The sequence below is a fragment of the Balaenoptera acutorostrata genome, chromosome 13, assembly GCF_949987535.1.
Source record: "Balaenoptera acutorostrata chromosome 13, mBalAcu1.1, whole genome shotgun sequence".
Classification (NCBI taxonomy): Eukaryota; Metazoa; Chordata; class Mammalia; order Artiodactyla; family Balaenopteridae; genus Balaenoptera; species Balaenoptera acutorostrata.
In genome coordinates, this window is record NC_080076.1 from 86632825 (window position 1) to 86648214 (window position 15390).

At 53.2% G+C, this 15390-nt stretch overlaps 1 protein-coding gene across 4 annotated transcripts in view; it reads right to left on the minus strand.

Annotated features, from left to right (window-relative positions):
* The window catches only part of PITPNM2 (phosphatidylinositol transfer protein membrane associated 2), a 146503-nt gene that overhangs the window by 101393 nt on the left and 29720 nt on the right, over positions 1-15390 (minus strand). Inside the window, exon 1 of one of the 4 annotated variants that reach the window (XM_057526713.1) lies at positions 6939-7012. The exons of 2 other annotated variants lie outside the window; for them this stretch is intronic. The gene's annotated coding sequence lies outside the window, so the exon portion shown is untranslated. Of the gene's footprint in view, positions 1-6938; positions 7013-15390 lie in introns of those variants that run through there. One more of the 4 variants, XM_057526717.1, reaches the window with a different exon arrangement.

Below are 15390 nucleotides of genomic sequence, written 5' to 3' on the forward strand. Positions count from 1 at the left end.
ACTCACCATCCTTGTGGCTGTGGCTGTGGCCTGCCTGGGGTGTTCTCTGACCTGTCACTGCTCCCAACAGGGAGGAGCTTTCTGATCTCATGCTGCCCCTGCTTCTATGACGGGGCCTCTGGGCTGGTCCCTGACACCCCCTCCCTGCCTGGATCTCTAGCCCCCAGCCCTGACTTACATCTGACTCCCTGTCCGTCCCTCCCTCCTGTGAGCCCCGGCCCATCCCTGGTCTCTCCGGGGCAGGGCCAGGGCTCTAGAAGCACCTCCCCACAGGGAGGGAAAGAAGCCCCGGTTGTGGAGTGATCACAGAGTGCCCCACATAGGTGTCATTTAATCCTGGCTGCGGAGCAAGGTAGATTCGACCCGACCGTTCCACAGATGACGCCATGAAGCCTCTGGGAAGCTGAACCCCCAATCTTCTCAAGACCACTTTGCAGTTAGTGATGGAGCTGGGTCTAAAACGAGGTTTGTCTCAACTCTGTAGGTAGAGCTTCCCAGCTGCTTCCTTCCCTGCTGGGAGGTCCTTGGTGTGTGTGTCGGCTGGACTTTTACAGGGTCCAGCCCCTTTCCCGGCCTGATCTCCAACTCACCACCCTTGACCCGCACTTCTGACACTTAGGACTTCTCCCATTCCCCAAACATACCACGCACTTTGAGTACTAAAGGCACTGGCTCCTGCTGTTCTCTGTGCCCTTCCCCCTTCTCTCCTGGTAAACTCCTGTGCATCCTTCAAAACCCAACAGAAATGCCCCCTCTTCAATGAAATCTTCCCCATCAGGCAGTCGGCCCCTGCCTGCTCTCTGCTCCGGCTGCACTCTGTGCCTCCCTTTACTGATGTGTTACACGCTCTGATACGTGTCTGACCCCAGATGGAGAGTTCTCGTCCCTCACTGTGACCCACTGCCTGGCACAGTAAACATCTGCCAGATGAGAGAGTAAACTGATTCCCTCCTTCACGCTCACCCAGAGCTGCCATTTTTGCGCCACCCACCCCAGCTTTTTTCTAAAGTATGGAACCCTATAGCAGGACCCCCTTCAGCAATCCAGGCAAATGATAAGCCCGGGTGCTCTCAGGCTCTGCCTCCCCATCTGGACAGCACGCAAGCTGCCAGGCACTCCTAGTCCTCGGAGAATACCCAGTGCTGCCAGATTGAGGAGCTGCTGCTCTGCCAGGGCTCTGACAGCAGGACCACAACCAGGCGAGGCAGCAGGCCCGTCTTCGCACCTGGGAGCTGGCGAGGCACTGGGGACTCCAGGCCACATCTGCAGCACGGGAGCTCCAACGACACTTTCCAGTCACTGAGCTGATTCTCTGTGGGGCTCCCGCCAGGGATGCACCCTCCTTCCCCGTGGCTGATCACAGAGCAGGAGCCGGGGTGCCAAGGAACAGGGGCTGCTGTCATGCAGTTGGGTCTTGCCTCCCCAGCTTCTGAATTAACCAAACTGCTCCCGATCCCGGAGACCTGGCTCCGAATGCTCCCTGTGTCCCTGGCTTTAAGGTTTAAGTGCCTCTTGGAGTTGAAGCCAGTCCAGGGGCCACCCCCAACCTCACAAGGCCCTGTGCCAGACCCTCCAGGTGAAGAGAGATTCCCAGGGTGCAAGACACTGACAGCCTAGACGGCTTTCCCAGGGGTGATCAGAAGAATCAAAAGCACTGAAAAAGGGGGCACCCCCCAAAAAGCAAATTCTGCAGCCTTTAAAACATCACAGAGTACCTACTATGTGCCCAGCACCTGCAATCTAGAGGGAAATACTTATGACAGCAAACACCGACACAGCCCTCACCAAGCACTTTGTAGATATTCTCATTTAATCCCCATGACAACATGCAGTGAGCACTAATCTTGTCCCCGTTTTACAGATAAGGAAACTGAGGCTGAGAAAGGTGAAGGGACCTGTCCCAAGTCTCCCAGCCAGGTTCTAAATCCAGGCAGCTTGGTTCTGGAGCCTGCGTTAACCACCACACTACACAGTTCTGCACAACAATCATTATAAAACAGTGTGCACTGAAAAATGGGACAGCCGCCTTGGAAAAGTCTGGCAGTTCCTCAAAATGTTAAGCATAGAGTTAGCAAATGACCCAGCAATTCTCCTCCTAGGGATATACTCAAGGGAAATGAAACGTAGGTCCACACAAAGACGTCTACGTGAATGTTCACAGTAGCATTATTCACAATAATCAAAAAGTGGGGGGAATTCCCTGGCAGTCCAGTGGTTAGGACTACGCACTTCCACTGCAGGGGGCACAGGTTCGATCCCTGGTTGGGGAACTAAGATCCCGCATGCCGCAAGGTGCAGCTAAAAAGAAAAAAGTGGGGAAAATGTAAATGCCTATCAACTGATGAACGGATAGATGTATGAGGGTCCATCCACACAATGGAATGTTATTCTGCGGTAAAAGGGAGTGAAGTACCGATCCAGGCTTCCACGTGGTTGAGCCTTGAAAACATTATCATGAGTGAAAGAAGCCAGTCACTGAAGGCCACATGTTGTAGGATTCCATTTATACGAAATGTCCGGAATAGGCAAATCCATAGTGACAGAAAGTGGATGAGTGGTTGCCCGAGGCTGGGGGAGGGAAGTGATAGTTAAGAGGGCGTGGGATTTCTTTGGGGGAATGATGGACATGCTCTAAACTTGACCGTGGTGATAGCTGCACAAGTCTGTGAATATACAAAATACCATTGAGGGGGCTTCCCTGGTGGCGCAGTGGTTGAGAGTCTGCCTGCCAATGCAGGGGACGCGGGTTCGAGCCCTGGTCTGGGAAGACCCCACATGCCACGGAGCAACTAAGCCCGTGAGCCACAATTGCTGAGCCCGCGCGTCTGGAGCTTGTGTTCCGCAACAAGAGAGGCCGCGATAGTGAGAGGCCCGCGCACCGCGATGAAGAGTGGCCCCCACTTGCCGTAACTAGAGAAAGCCCTCGCACAGAAACGAAGACTCAACACAGCCATAAATAAATAAATAAATGGATCATCACATTAAAAAAAAAAATACCTTGAATTGTACACTTCTAATGGATGAATTATACGCTATATGAATTATATCTCCATTGAGTTGTTTAAAAAGAAAACTGTGCAAACCCAGTTTGCATGGAGGTGTGTAAGCCCAGGTGCTCAGAGAGCCAGAGCAAGGGAGTCCCCTCTGCCTGCTGGAAGAGCAGTCTGGGCACCAGGGTCGCCACACCTGGCATTCTGCTGGCTTTCAGGTTCTGCAAGCCAGGTCTGTCCCCTACCTCCTGTGTCACACACGAGACTTAGGAGCTGGCCTAGCACTGGCCAGTCTTCTGTGTGGGAGAAGACTGAGGCCCAGGCTGCCTCACCTTGGGCAGCTATGTCCTCAAACACCCTCTTTCGCGCTGTGCTGCCATAACTCTAAAGGGCTCGGTTCCAGAAGCCTTTCCCGATCCCACAGATGGAAGGAGCCACTCTCCCGCATACCCCGCGCCCCACGCAGACACTGATCAGACAGCTCTGCTGGCCAGGGCACAGCCATCACCCCAAGGCAGCGCAGGCCCTGGGATCCTCGGCCGACTCTGACGGATTTGTTTCCTTATGTTAGGAAAGGAACACTGATTTACTGAGCAACTACTAAGTGCCAGGAGCCGGGCGGGGTGCTCTACACCGCTTTTTTCATTGTCTCTCTTTCTTCTGGTCACAGTCTTTTCAAATCTAGGCCATCTTTGCAAGATGCTTTAACGGTTCAAGAAAACATGCCCGTGACCTCAGATGTCCCCTTGCGATGGGAGTGAAGCACGTGTCATGGGGACAGGGCTGGCCCCGGGGCAATCTGCGAGGTTGGAGGAGTCCTCCTGCTGGAATGCCGGCTCCCCACTGCCACCTCCTCTCATCCTCGCCGCCCTGGCCTGCTTCTTGGGTCCACTGAATAAGCTTATGCACAGGGAGGTACCAGGGAGTGAGTGCGACACACTTCCCCAGAGTATTTATAACTTGTAGGCGAACTAAAGGCAAGAAGTGACTGAGGGAAGGAGAAGGAGGCGTGGCTCTCCTTCCGAGCTCCTCAAAGCACAACTCTGCTTTATTTTCACCTCCAGCACGTGGCACAGTTCGCGCACACAGAAGGTGCTTAACACGTGTTAGTCAAATGATCACCCGACTTAAGGCAGCTCCTCCCGTCTGGGAACCCACATCCTGGGAAGCATGCTGCGGGGGACAAGCCAACGGACTCCCTTTTCTCAGGGAAACTGGCGCCAGGAGAGGAGATGTGGATCCTGAAATCCACCACCGATGTGGGCACACCCTGAGCACGGTGCCCGATCTCGGCCGTCCTGGAGAACGGGGCCGATCCTGAGAGTCACCCCAGGGATGCTAGGAAGGGTTCCCCTGCATCACCTCCAGGTGCTGCAGCCCAGGGCAGGTGGGGACTAAACGGCTTGTGCCCTGGAGGGAGCCTGTCTGGGTGCTTGTTTTTTCCTTGCCATCTCCCCACTCCTCTAGCCTCCGAGGAAGATGCCAACAAAAGGACAGGGGCTGGCCTGATACCAGCCCACTGAGACTCAAGCCTCACTTCAGTGGTCTGGCCGGATCTCCCACGTCTGGGGACCATGTTCTCATCAGCCCTGTCCTGGGATCACCTGTGGCCGCCAGGGCGCTAATCAGACCCAAGGGCACAAGAACCACTTCTGGAGACAGCCCGTAAATCACCCCGTGGAAGCAATTCCAAGTTGGCCTCAAGAGTACCACTGTTGTGATGGGGACAGATCAAGTTAAAAGGCTAAAAGAAAAACCAAACTGGAGTTTTCCCCCCTTTGGCCTATAGATCCAGCTTCTCCATAGAGAGTGAAAGCAACATCTCTCTTTATCTTCCCCGGGCAACCCTCACACGGAAGAGCCTGAGGATGATACCCAGCTCTTTCCAAGCTGAGCTGGGAGCTTCACAGGCCTCATTCTGTATCTCAAGGGTCACCAGTGACCTTAAAGCTGGCCATTAGAGCTGGCTTGCAGACTAAAGAAAAGTTACCAGCCCATCGCCCTGCACAAAAAAGCACATGGGAAATCCCGGCATTGAAAGGTTGCCTCTCAGGGGGTGCACCTGGGTCCTCACAGTTTAAGTGAAGCCTGTGCTCGGTGACACGGCTGTAGGGCAGTGAGATCCCAGCCCCCACCGACTCTCCTTGCCCCCTTTATTATAAGAGATGAATCACGGGTTTAAGCAGACCACCTTGGTGTACAGAAGGCCTCTGGCTTGCGTTCCCTGGGGCATCTGGTGGCTGCAGCGGCTGTTTAGTGCCCGTCCTCGGACAGAGATCCCAAGCGTGGACAGCTCCTGCACAGGCATGATTGCCCACGATCACGGGGGCATCCTTGGTTCACCTGTCCGTCTCCCCAAACTGTTAGGTCCTCCAGAGCAAGGGCGTCTTGTCTCTGGGCTGGCACTTAATAGAAGCTCAATAAAATCTTCAAAAACATGCACAGGAGCATTGTCTTTGATCTGCCCAAGAGCTCAGACATGACCATAGAGACCTCTGCCCAACTGAGGTCAAAATGTCAGCCCAGAGAGAGCCGTTAAAGGCACACAGCACCTATAAATGACAGTTTACAATGTCCCGGGTTCCTGCCAGCCAATGGAATCTGCCAGAATCCCATGCTCAGCTGCAGTGTTGGGGGCCAGCCCTGCTTCCCTCGGGACCTCAGACCTCTGCAGGTCTCCTCCCACAGTTGTCCATCAGTTCAGCTACAAAAACGCGGGGTCAAAAACTCAAGTCCTGGGGGCTTCCCTGGTGGCGCAATGGTTGAGAATCTGCCTGCCAATGCAGGGGACACGGGTTCGAGCCCTGGTCTGGGAAGATCCCACATGCTGCGGAGCAACCGGGCCCATGAGCCACAGCTACTGAGCCTGCGCGACTGGAGCCTGTGCTCCGCAACAAGAGAGGCCACGATAGTGAGAGGCCTGCGCACCGCGATGAAGAGTGGATCCCGCTCGCTGGAACTGGAGAAGGCCCTCGCACAGAAACGAAGACCCAACACAGCCAAAAATAAATAAATAATAATTTCTAAAAAAAAGATGAACTTCAGCTCATGCAGTTAATAAAGGAAAGCTCTTAAAAAAACAAACAAAACAAACAAACAAAAAAACAACTCAAGTCTTGGCTCTGCCACTAACCAGCTTGCTGTGTGACTTTGGACAAGTAACTTCCTTTACTGGGGCTCAGTTACCCCATAGGTTAAGTGAAAAGGTTGGACTAGATGATCTCTTAGGTCCTTCCAAGCTCATGAGAACCTGTTTTTAAAAGTCCACACAACGAGGATTGCCTAATTCCTCAGTGATTCCTTCCAGCTCTACCTTTAAAACGTATCTGGAGCCCAACTCCCTCATCACCTCCACCGCTGGCACCCTGGTCCAGCGCCTACCACCTCACATGCTGCATCCGTGCCCCTGCTGGTCTCCCTGCTTCCTCCCTTCACCCCATCCAGTCTGTTCTCAACACAGTAGCCAGAAACCATCCTTTTAAAGCACAAGTCGGATCCTGGCCCTTCTCTGGTCAAACTCTGGAGTAGCATCACATCTCACTCAGAGTCAAGGTGAAAGTCCAGACAGGAGTGCAAGGTTCTGATAGATGTGGGCTCTCATATTTCTCCAACCTCCTCCCCTGCCATTCTTCCACTCACTCAGATTTCTTGAGCATCCCGGACGAGCTCCTGCCTCAGGGCCTTTGCACAGGCTGTCTCCTCTGCCTGGGATAACCTCCGCATTCTCTCCCTCACCTCCTTCAGGCCTTTGCTTAAACGTTCCTGACTTGGGAGGCCTTCTTTTCCCTTGTTTATTTAGCTTTGATCACCATCTGACGTACTTATATATTTTACTGCATACTTGCATATTGTATGTCTACCCCCGCTAGACTATAAGCCCAGGAGGGCCAGAATTTTAAATGTTTTATCACTCCTTTATACCCAGCTCCCGGAATAGCAGCTACTCACTAAATGCATGCTGAATGAATACATTTTGATTGTGGGTTCGATCACGCTGCTAAGATGAACAGTCTCAGGCCATACAACCCTCCAGCTTGAAAGACGTCATCCCAGGAGTCTCTCTGAGAATCCCAAGCTCTGGACACTGTCTCCGGGAATCAAAGTGATTGTTCTAGGCAGGTTCGCGGCTTAGGAAGTATGTGGAGGAACAAAGCAAGGAAATGACACAGACCTGGTCTGGTCCTTGGGTGGTTGTGGGGTCAGTTCATAAGCAGATGCTTCCAGGCGCCTCCTTGCTGGGCAAGATGAGGTTATAAACACAGGTCGGTTAGTGCACCGGACACCGGTCGTGAGGGAAGCACAAGAAGGAAAATGCAAGCGGTGGGCCCTTCCTTAGAACCAGGGAAAGGCAGACATGGGGGAAGAGTTAGCAGAAGGCAGCCAGAAGGGGGGCTGCAGTGCCGGGGGCCTGCGGACAGAGCTCCAGAGGAGCCCTGGCCCGGACCACCGAGGCCAAGGTAGCTGCTCGCCCTGCCCTGCCGACCCCAGAGCGCTCGAACTGAGGGCCCTCAAGCCTGGCTCTCTGAAAGGTGCCTGGGCGAACATCCACAAGTGACTGGGAGCAGAGACCAGAAACAAAGCCACAGAAATGCGGCTCCTGCCACTTGGATGAAGATGAAGTACGCTCTCGGGAAGATGTGCGTCACTGAGGCCAAGAGGGCAAACCCAGGGAGTGGGGATCTGGGGCTCTTGCGAAGAGGAAGAACTGGGAGGTGGAAGGACCAGACTTCAGCAGGCATCGCTCACGGGCCGCGAGAGAGGGCCTAAGAGCCTAGAAAGAAGGGGAGGGTCAAGCAATCCAGGTGGAAGCCCCCTCCGTGTTCTACCTGAGTCCTGGGCAGGGCTGGCCGGGTGCCCAGGCACCAATTTAGGAAACGGACTATGGATGCAAGAGGTCAGGAGGGGACACGGGGGACGTCAGATCCCGCCCAGCTGCCTCCCAAGCGCCATGGGGGGACCTCGAGGGAACACAGGACAAGCCCCAGTCTTTGCTCCTGCCCTCTGTACGGGCGCACACGGCCTCCCTCGCTGGCCGAGGCCCCTAATGGGCCACCCATCAGACCTACAGCCCAGGGAGCGGCCGGCCGACCCTCCCACTTGGGGCTGTGGTGCTGAGAGGGGTGAAGCTCCCACAGGTGAAGGAAAGAAGCCTCACCCCAACCTCAGTCTCCATCCAGGGGCCCGAGGGGAGGCGGGGAAGCCAGCGTGGTGGTGGGGACGAAAAGTGTGTCAGTTGCCACTGTGGTCTGAGGTCCTGCCCTTGTCTTCAGCTCTCTTCCCCCTCAGGAGACAGTGACCTTGCCGACGCCTCAGCGGAGACAATGGCAGGAAGCGCCCCTCCCCATGAGCCAGGGAGTCAGGAAGGAAGCGACCGACTCTGAGTCTGGGCCCGGGACCCTTCCCGCCGAGCCCCTACCCCAAGGACGTGCTAGAAGCTCTGCTCACCTGCTCAGGATGGCAAATGTCCTCAGCTTTGGGGAGGAGGCGCTGAGGACAGATGTTCTTCAGCCTGGGACCCCCCCTTAGAGGCAAACCCTCTGCGGATGGGCAGCTCCTGCGTCAGGTTGAGCGGATGCAGAAGACAGTCAGGCTGAGCTGAGACAACAACTCCAGCTGCCCCCTGCCCGCCCTCCACGGCCCCCCACCTCCTGGAAGGAAGGACTCCATGCTCCTCTGGAGCAAGCAGCTTCTCTAAAAATAAACCTTGCTCCTCCTTGGCAAGCTCCTTAAAAATAAAGCCTTTTCCTCCCCAGCCCCCTGCGAAGGAGATGAGGAGGTGATTTCACATCTCAGAAGGGCCGCCTCTCTCCACGCCACCCTCAACTCTTGCCATCCAGGGCCCAGTGGTCTCGATGTCCCACGCGGCCACAACCTCCCAGGAAGAGCTCAGAGGTAGGTAGGGGGCAACTGAGATCGTCCCCACCATGGGACGTAGAGCAGAGGCGAGAACAGGGAACCTCAGGACGCTGGAACAGCATATGCAAAGCACAGAGGTGAGACTGCAGAGCGGGTGCTGGGCCAACACCAGGGCATAAACTCCACACAGGCGGAGTCACACAGCTGCAACTCAGGCACCTGGGATGGTACCCGGTCCACATTAGGTACTGAGTAAATGTTCGCTGGGTAGCGAGTGAAGCTGAGGAGTTCTGAGTGAGGACGCGCAGATAAGGTGGGCTGAAAGGCCACCACCTCTAACACCACGGAACTTGGGCATGAGGTCGTCAGGAAGAACAAGAACCCCCTTCCTGTAGAAGAAGAAACAGGAAACAAAGGCTCTGTTGGGGCAGGGCCCCTCCAACCAATGTGAGCTGATGTCAGAGCTCAGAGGAGGGCCCACCAGGCCCCCCGGCCAGCAGGACAGCGAGTGACCACGGAGAGGCTGAGAGTTGGGGCCCGTGTTCCCATGCCAGCCCCACCCCCAGTACCCAGCTGAGACACCTGGGAAAGAACTGACGCAAAACAACAGAACAAAAAATACAACATAGCACTCTCCCTTCTTAGCACTTGGAGGCCTTTTCACAGCAACTAAAAAGAACGAGCAATTAGAGGAGCCGGCCCATGGTGCCGACGTGGAAACACAGCAGTGAGGGCGCCCATGGCTGAGGCCTTGTCTGTTGCGCCCCGTTTTCCCAGGGAGGAGAGGAGGCCCGGGGACTCACCCGGAGACAGGCCCCCCGGCCCATGGGGAAGTCCAGCTGTATCTGGAAAATCATGTCGTGTGCTTCGGGATCTAGACTTGGGGTCCAGTTCCAAGCCCAGCACTGACTAGCTGTGTGACCTTGAGGCAGATACCTGCCATCTCTGAGCCTCGGCTTCCTCATGTGAAACAGCAACTGTCAGGGCTTCTGCACAGGTTATTGTGTGCTTAGCAGAGCCAGTGCTTTTACAACTCACAGCCTGGCCGAGACGCCACAACTACGGACCCCAGTGCTCCCTCCCTGCCCAGGTTAGTTTCCTGGGATGGAATGCCCACCTTCCATGCCCCGAAAACTCAAACTAGCCGATTGGTACACAGGGAGAAGGGTTCACTGAAATTTAGGAAAGGAAAAGGCAACATCACTTCAACTGCTCTGCCCACCGAAGGCCTTGGTGTGACAAAAAGAGGAGAGAGCGAGACCTGTGCCTAAGACTCAGGATGTGCAATGCAATGGGACGGACAGGAAGCCCGGCACCTGGGCTCCTGCTCTAACTCAGGGCAGAAGGAGAGAAAGAGCCAGGCTCTGGGAGATTCAGCCACTCGTCCTGACTCCACAGAGGACCCCAGCACACCACAGACACAGGCTTCAGTTTCATCCAGGGAGGTGGTTACCTGAAAACACACACATGGTTGTTTCCGTGTCACTGACCATGACTTGTGGGAAACGGCAAGGCAGCACCCAGGCTGGGGAGCCCCCAAACTCTTGTTCTGTCCTGTTGACTGGGGTGGGGAGGGCCAGGCTGACCCAGGGGAGCCCAGAGAAGAGAGGCACCCCAGGGCGCCCTATACAGAGGAGAGAAACACAGGCCACCCGGGGAATCCAAAGCTACCAGGGAAAGAACATCAGTCCTTCCTACTTGGTGAAGAGGAGTCAATATTTGCAAGAAGCAGGATCGATTAATACGATTTATCCCACGTACATCAGATAAAGTCAGATGTTTAAGGAAGAGGAAATGGCAACTGAGCCACTGCCCCACCCCAAACTCCAACACTGGTGGGCGGTTCTAACCTGCGGGTCTGCGTGGGAAGGCACCGCCGATGTCCTGCTCTCAAGGCCCACAGAAGGGAGCCGGGGACCAGGGCGCCCGTGCCAGCATCCTGCAGGGAGAAGCTCAGCGGGGGAGGGGTGAGGCACCTGGTCGCTCTGATCACTCAGCGCCCACTGGGAAATCGACGAAGCCAGGCCTCCTCCTGAGCAACGCCAAAGCAATCCAGATGTGCCCAGAGGGCAGGACCTCTGGGCACATCTGGACCGGGGTCCTGGCAGGACCGGGGGTGTCTGGCTAAAGGAGTCTTCATTTGACAAAAGGGACCCAGTCCAGGATGCACTCCTGGAGGCTGATACACCCGACACTGCCCAGGGCTCCCTCTGCTTAGGAAGACTGCTCAAGGGACCGGAACCCACAGCCCCAGCACACGCGGGAAGCTTTCTTATCTCAGAAGTCCAGCTCGGAGCGCTCAGCCTCAAACCTGAGGTGTTCACCCATCAACCTTTGGGACTGCGGGACCTCAGGACCTCAGGCTGCAGAGGGGAGGTAGGTGGGAGGTGGGGGCTGGGCGGGGGGGCCTGACACATCAGCCCAGAGTTTCTCGGTAAGCAGCCACCAGCATCTTGATGCCTGGGGCAGGGTCATGGTCAGCGGGGCGATGCAGGTGACTCTCACCTTCCAATCAAGCCCCTGAACTTGGGCAATACGGGACTGGAGGCCCACCTCCACCAGATACCCAGAGGCCAGAGACAAGCGCTCACAACAAAATGAAAAAGGTGGAGAAATAGATTTCCAGGGAGTCCCAGGTGCAATCAGACTACAAGAGGACAGAACATGCACAGGCACCACGAAAGCTGCCACCCAGTCCAGGGCCCCCATCAGGACCCAACATGCTCCCGTGAGCCATGTGTACAGCTCAACACACATTCTTGTTTGTCTGACACATGTGCACCCCCGTACGGTGCCCAGGAGGCAGACAGCAGCCCAGGAGGCCTTCTAGTGACCATGATTGGAAGGCAGCCCCCTGCTGCTATAGAAGCCCTAATTGTTCCAGGAACCGATTCCCAACTCCGGAGCAACGCTTCCCCAGGGGCTGAGGCCAGGCACCGGGGCAACTAGGGACACTAGAGGTAGAAGTAAAAGAAGAGGAGCATTTCATGGCGGCTCGGAAGAACAAAAGTGATAAACTGCAGAGTGAGGGCACAGACGGTGAGAGTTCAGAGGAGGAAGAGAAGCGAACTAGGGAGGTGAAAAGATAACCAGTGACGGCACAGCAGTGGGAGGTGTGGCTGCAAGCGACAGAGACTGGCTTTTCGCACGCACACCGCCCACCCCAGCGCAGTCCCACGCTCCCTCCGGGGAAGCCACAGCCAATTCTGCAAATTCCTCTTTGGGACGGGGCTGCAGGGGTTGAAGCTCCATCTCTGCCCTGCACCGACATGCTTGACCCCCAAAGAACAAAACACCCCAGGTGTCCCAGGTTCCAGGTCCCCGCCCAGCACGTGAGCCCCACCGGCTTCCCCGCTCCATCCCACCAGAACCCCCAGCTCGCCCTCACACGCCCTGCCTCTGCACGGCTTCTCCTCTGTTCTGTTTCTTAGCTTTCATCATGACACCTCCAACCCCTCTGTGAGGTCAGTGGCAATCTCCCCATTTGAGGGGTCAGGAAAGCCACCGAGAGGGTCAGGGGTCTGCCACGGCAACACGCCAGTCAAAGGCGAGCTGGCTTCTGCACACCCGCCCCACTCCCCTCCACTGTGCCGCCTCCCCCCGGGGTGAGAAGGTCAACAGTGACTCACACCCGGCAGAATGAGATCAGCAGTGGCTGCAAGAAAAGAAGCGCACTCTTCACACAGGGGTGCACGGTGGGGAAATGATTCTTCTGACACAAAAGCGTTTAAAATCCAAAAAGTGAATGCAGGGTCAACTTAAGGAGCGAGGCAGCTCCTCGGGGGACAGAGCTCTAGGGGCAGGGGGGCAAAACGACGCTGGAATAAAGTAGGAAGATGCTGCCAGAGGACTCAGGTTTCCTCCCGTGACCTCTCACACAAAAGGCGAAAAGCAAATCAACCCACTCCCTTTAGGGGAATGAAAAATCAAAAGAGAACACAAGTCTGTGCTGAGATTTGCTGTAGACGTGTTCCATGCACACCTGTAGCTGTGGTCATGGGGGGCTGCGGGGTGGGATGAGGCTCTGGAAGTAAATAATGCACAGTGTGTTGCTGTTTACCAGGAACAAAAACATTTTATTCCTTTGAGTTCTTCCCCCATTTTTACTGAAGTATAATCAACAAATAAAATCTTGATATACTTAAAGTGTATAGCCATAAAAAGAATGAAATAATGCCACTTGCAGCAACACAGATGGATCTAGAGATGATCATACTAAGTGAAGTAAGTCAGACAGAGAAAGACAAATATCATGACATTGCTTATATGTGGAATCTAAAAAAAATGATACGAATGAACTTAATTATAAAACAGAAATAGACCCACAGATATAGAAAACAAACCTATGATTATCAAAGGGGAAGGGGGGGAGGGATAAATTAGGAGTTTGGGATTAACATATACACGTGACTATATATAACAGGTAAACAACAATGACCTACTGTACAGCACAGGGAACTAAACTCAATATCTTATAATAACCAATGATGGAAAAGAATCTGAAAAATAATGTATGTGTATATGTATAACTGAATCACTTTGCTGTACACCTGAAACTAAGACAACATTGTAAATCAATCATACTTCAATAAAAAAAAATAAAGTGTATAGCGTGATGACTTGAAAGACGTATGCATTGTGAAAGGATTCCCACCATTGAGTTTATTACCCTATCACTGCATATTTGTTTTTTGTTTTTTGTGGTGAGAACACTTAAGTTCTACTCTTTTTTTTTTTTAATTTTATTTATTTATTTATTTATTTTATTTATGGTTGTGTTGGGTCTTCGTTTCTGTGCGAGGGCCTTCCCTAGTTGTGGCAAGTGGGGGCCACTCCTCATCGCGGTGCGCGGGCCTCTCACTGTCGCGGCCTCTTGTTGCGGAGCACAGGCTTCAGACGCGCAGGCTCAGCAATTGTGGCTCTCTGGCCTAGCTGCTCTGCGGCATGTGGGATCTTCCCAGACCAGGGCTCGAACCCGTGTCCCCTGCATTGGCAGGCAGACTCTCAACCACTGCGCCACCAGGGAAGCCCCAAGTTCTACTCTTTTAGTAAATCTCCCTTATACAATACAGTGTTGTCAACTGTAGTCATCATTTTATACATTAGATCTCTCCTTTCAGTTTTAAATCTAAATCTTCAATATGCAACCTGAATGATTTGCAAAATTGCAGGAGGGTAAAAAAAAAAAAAAAAAAAAGAAGAAAAGAAAAAAAAAAACCCAACCTTTGAAGATAAGAACCAGAGAAGTCAGAATTGCTTTCCTGAAAAAATTTCGGATCCCTAACTGTTTTAGTCAATGGACATGAATTAGTAAGTGAATCTGTTTCTCTACACAATTTCTATTAATAGAATATCAGTCTCTCCTCATCCCCACTAAATAAATGTCAAACAAACACTTAAAGAATACTGGTTTGATGGGGGTGCCAAATTACTAGTTTGCCCAGACATCCACATGTTTCAGGCTGGCCCTGGTTGAAAGCATAAGTTCCAAATGAGTGGGGAGCACGGCTGGAGTTGAACACTCTTGTTTCCAACCCCCGTTGACATGGAGACCATGAGGCAGGTGGCTAAAGAATGGGCAGAGAAGGACGGATGCACATGGCAGTGGTACCCAAGCAAGTTGTCCAGGTTGCTGGCAACAGGCGGGGGCAGCCCAGCTTTCGACTCCATCTGAAGGCTTGGCTACTAATTTTTTGATTTATTAAGATGTGGTTTTCATGCCACAAAATTCACCCTTTGAAAGTGTACAATTCAGTGGCCTTCAGTACATTCACAAAGTCGTACAACCATCACATCTCTCTAGTTCCAGAATGTCTTCATCACCCCCCCAAAAGAAATCCCGTACCTATTAGCAGTCACTCCCCACACCCCCTCCCTCCAGCCCCTGGCCAACACCATCTGCTTTCTGTCTCTACAGATTTGTCTATTCTGGACATTTCGCATAAATGGGATCATACAGTACGTGGCCTTTTGTGTCGGACTTCTTGCGCTCCTCATCATGTTTTCAAGGTTCATCCACATTGTAGCATGCGTCAGTACTTCATTGTTTTTTGTGGCTGAACAACACTGCATTGTGTGGATCAACTGTGTTTTGTTTATCCATTCATTTGTTAACAGACACTTGGGTTGTTTCCACTTTGGGGCTATTAAGAATTGTGCTGCTAGGAACATTTGTGTACAAGTTTTTGTGTGGATGTATGTGTTTGATTTAGGTATATACCTGGGAGTTCCTAATTTTTTATTTTTATTTTTTGCCACACCGCCCGGCAGGCAGGATCTTAGTTCCCTGACCAGGGGGATTGAAACTGTGCCCCCTGCAGTGGAAGTGCAGAGTCTTAATCACTAGATCGCCAGGGAAGTCTCCAGGAGTTCCTAATTTTTAATAATTTAAAACAAGTAATACATCTGTATTTCTGAAAAGATTTAAAAAGCATGAGAGTGAGTTTCTCTCTCGTCCCTGTTCCCCAGCACCTGGTTCCTCTCTCCAGTGTCAGGTTAATTCTCCCAGAGACGCCTAGACATAATGTACACCCTGCTGCATTTT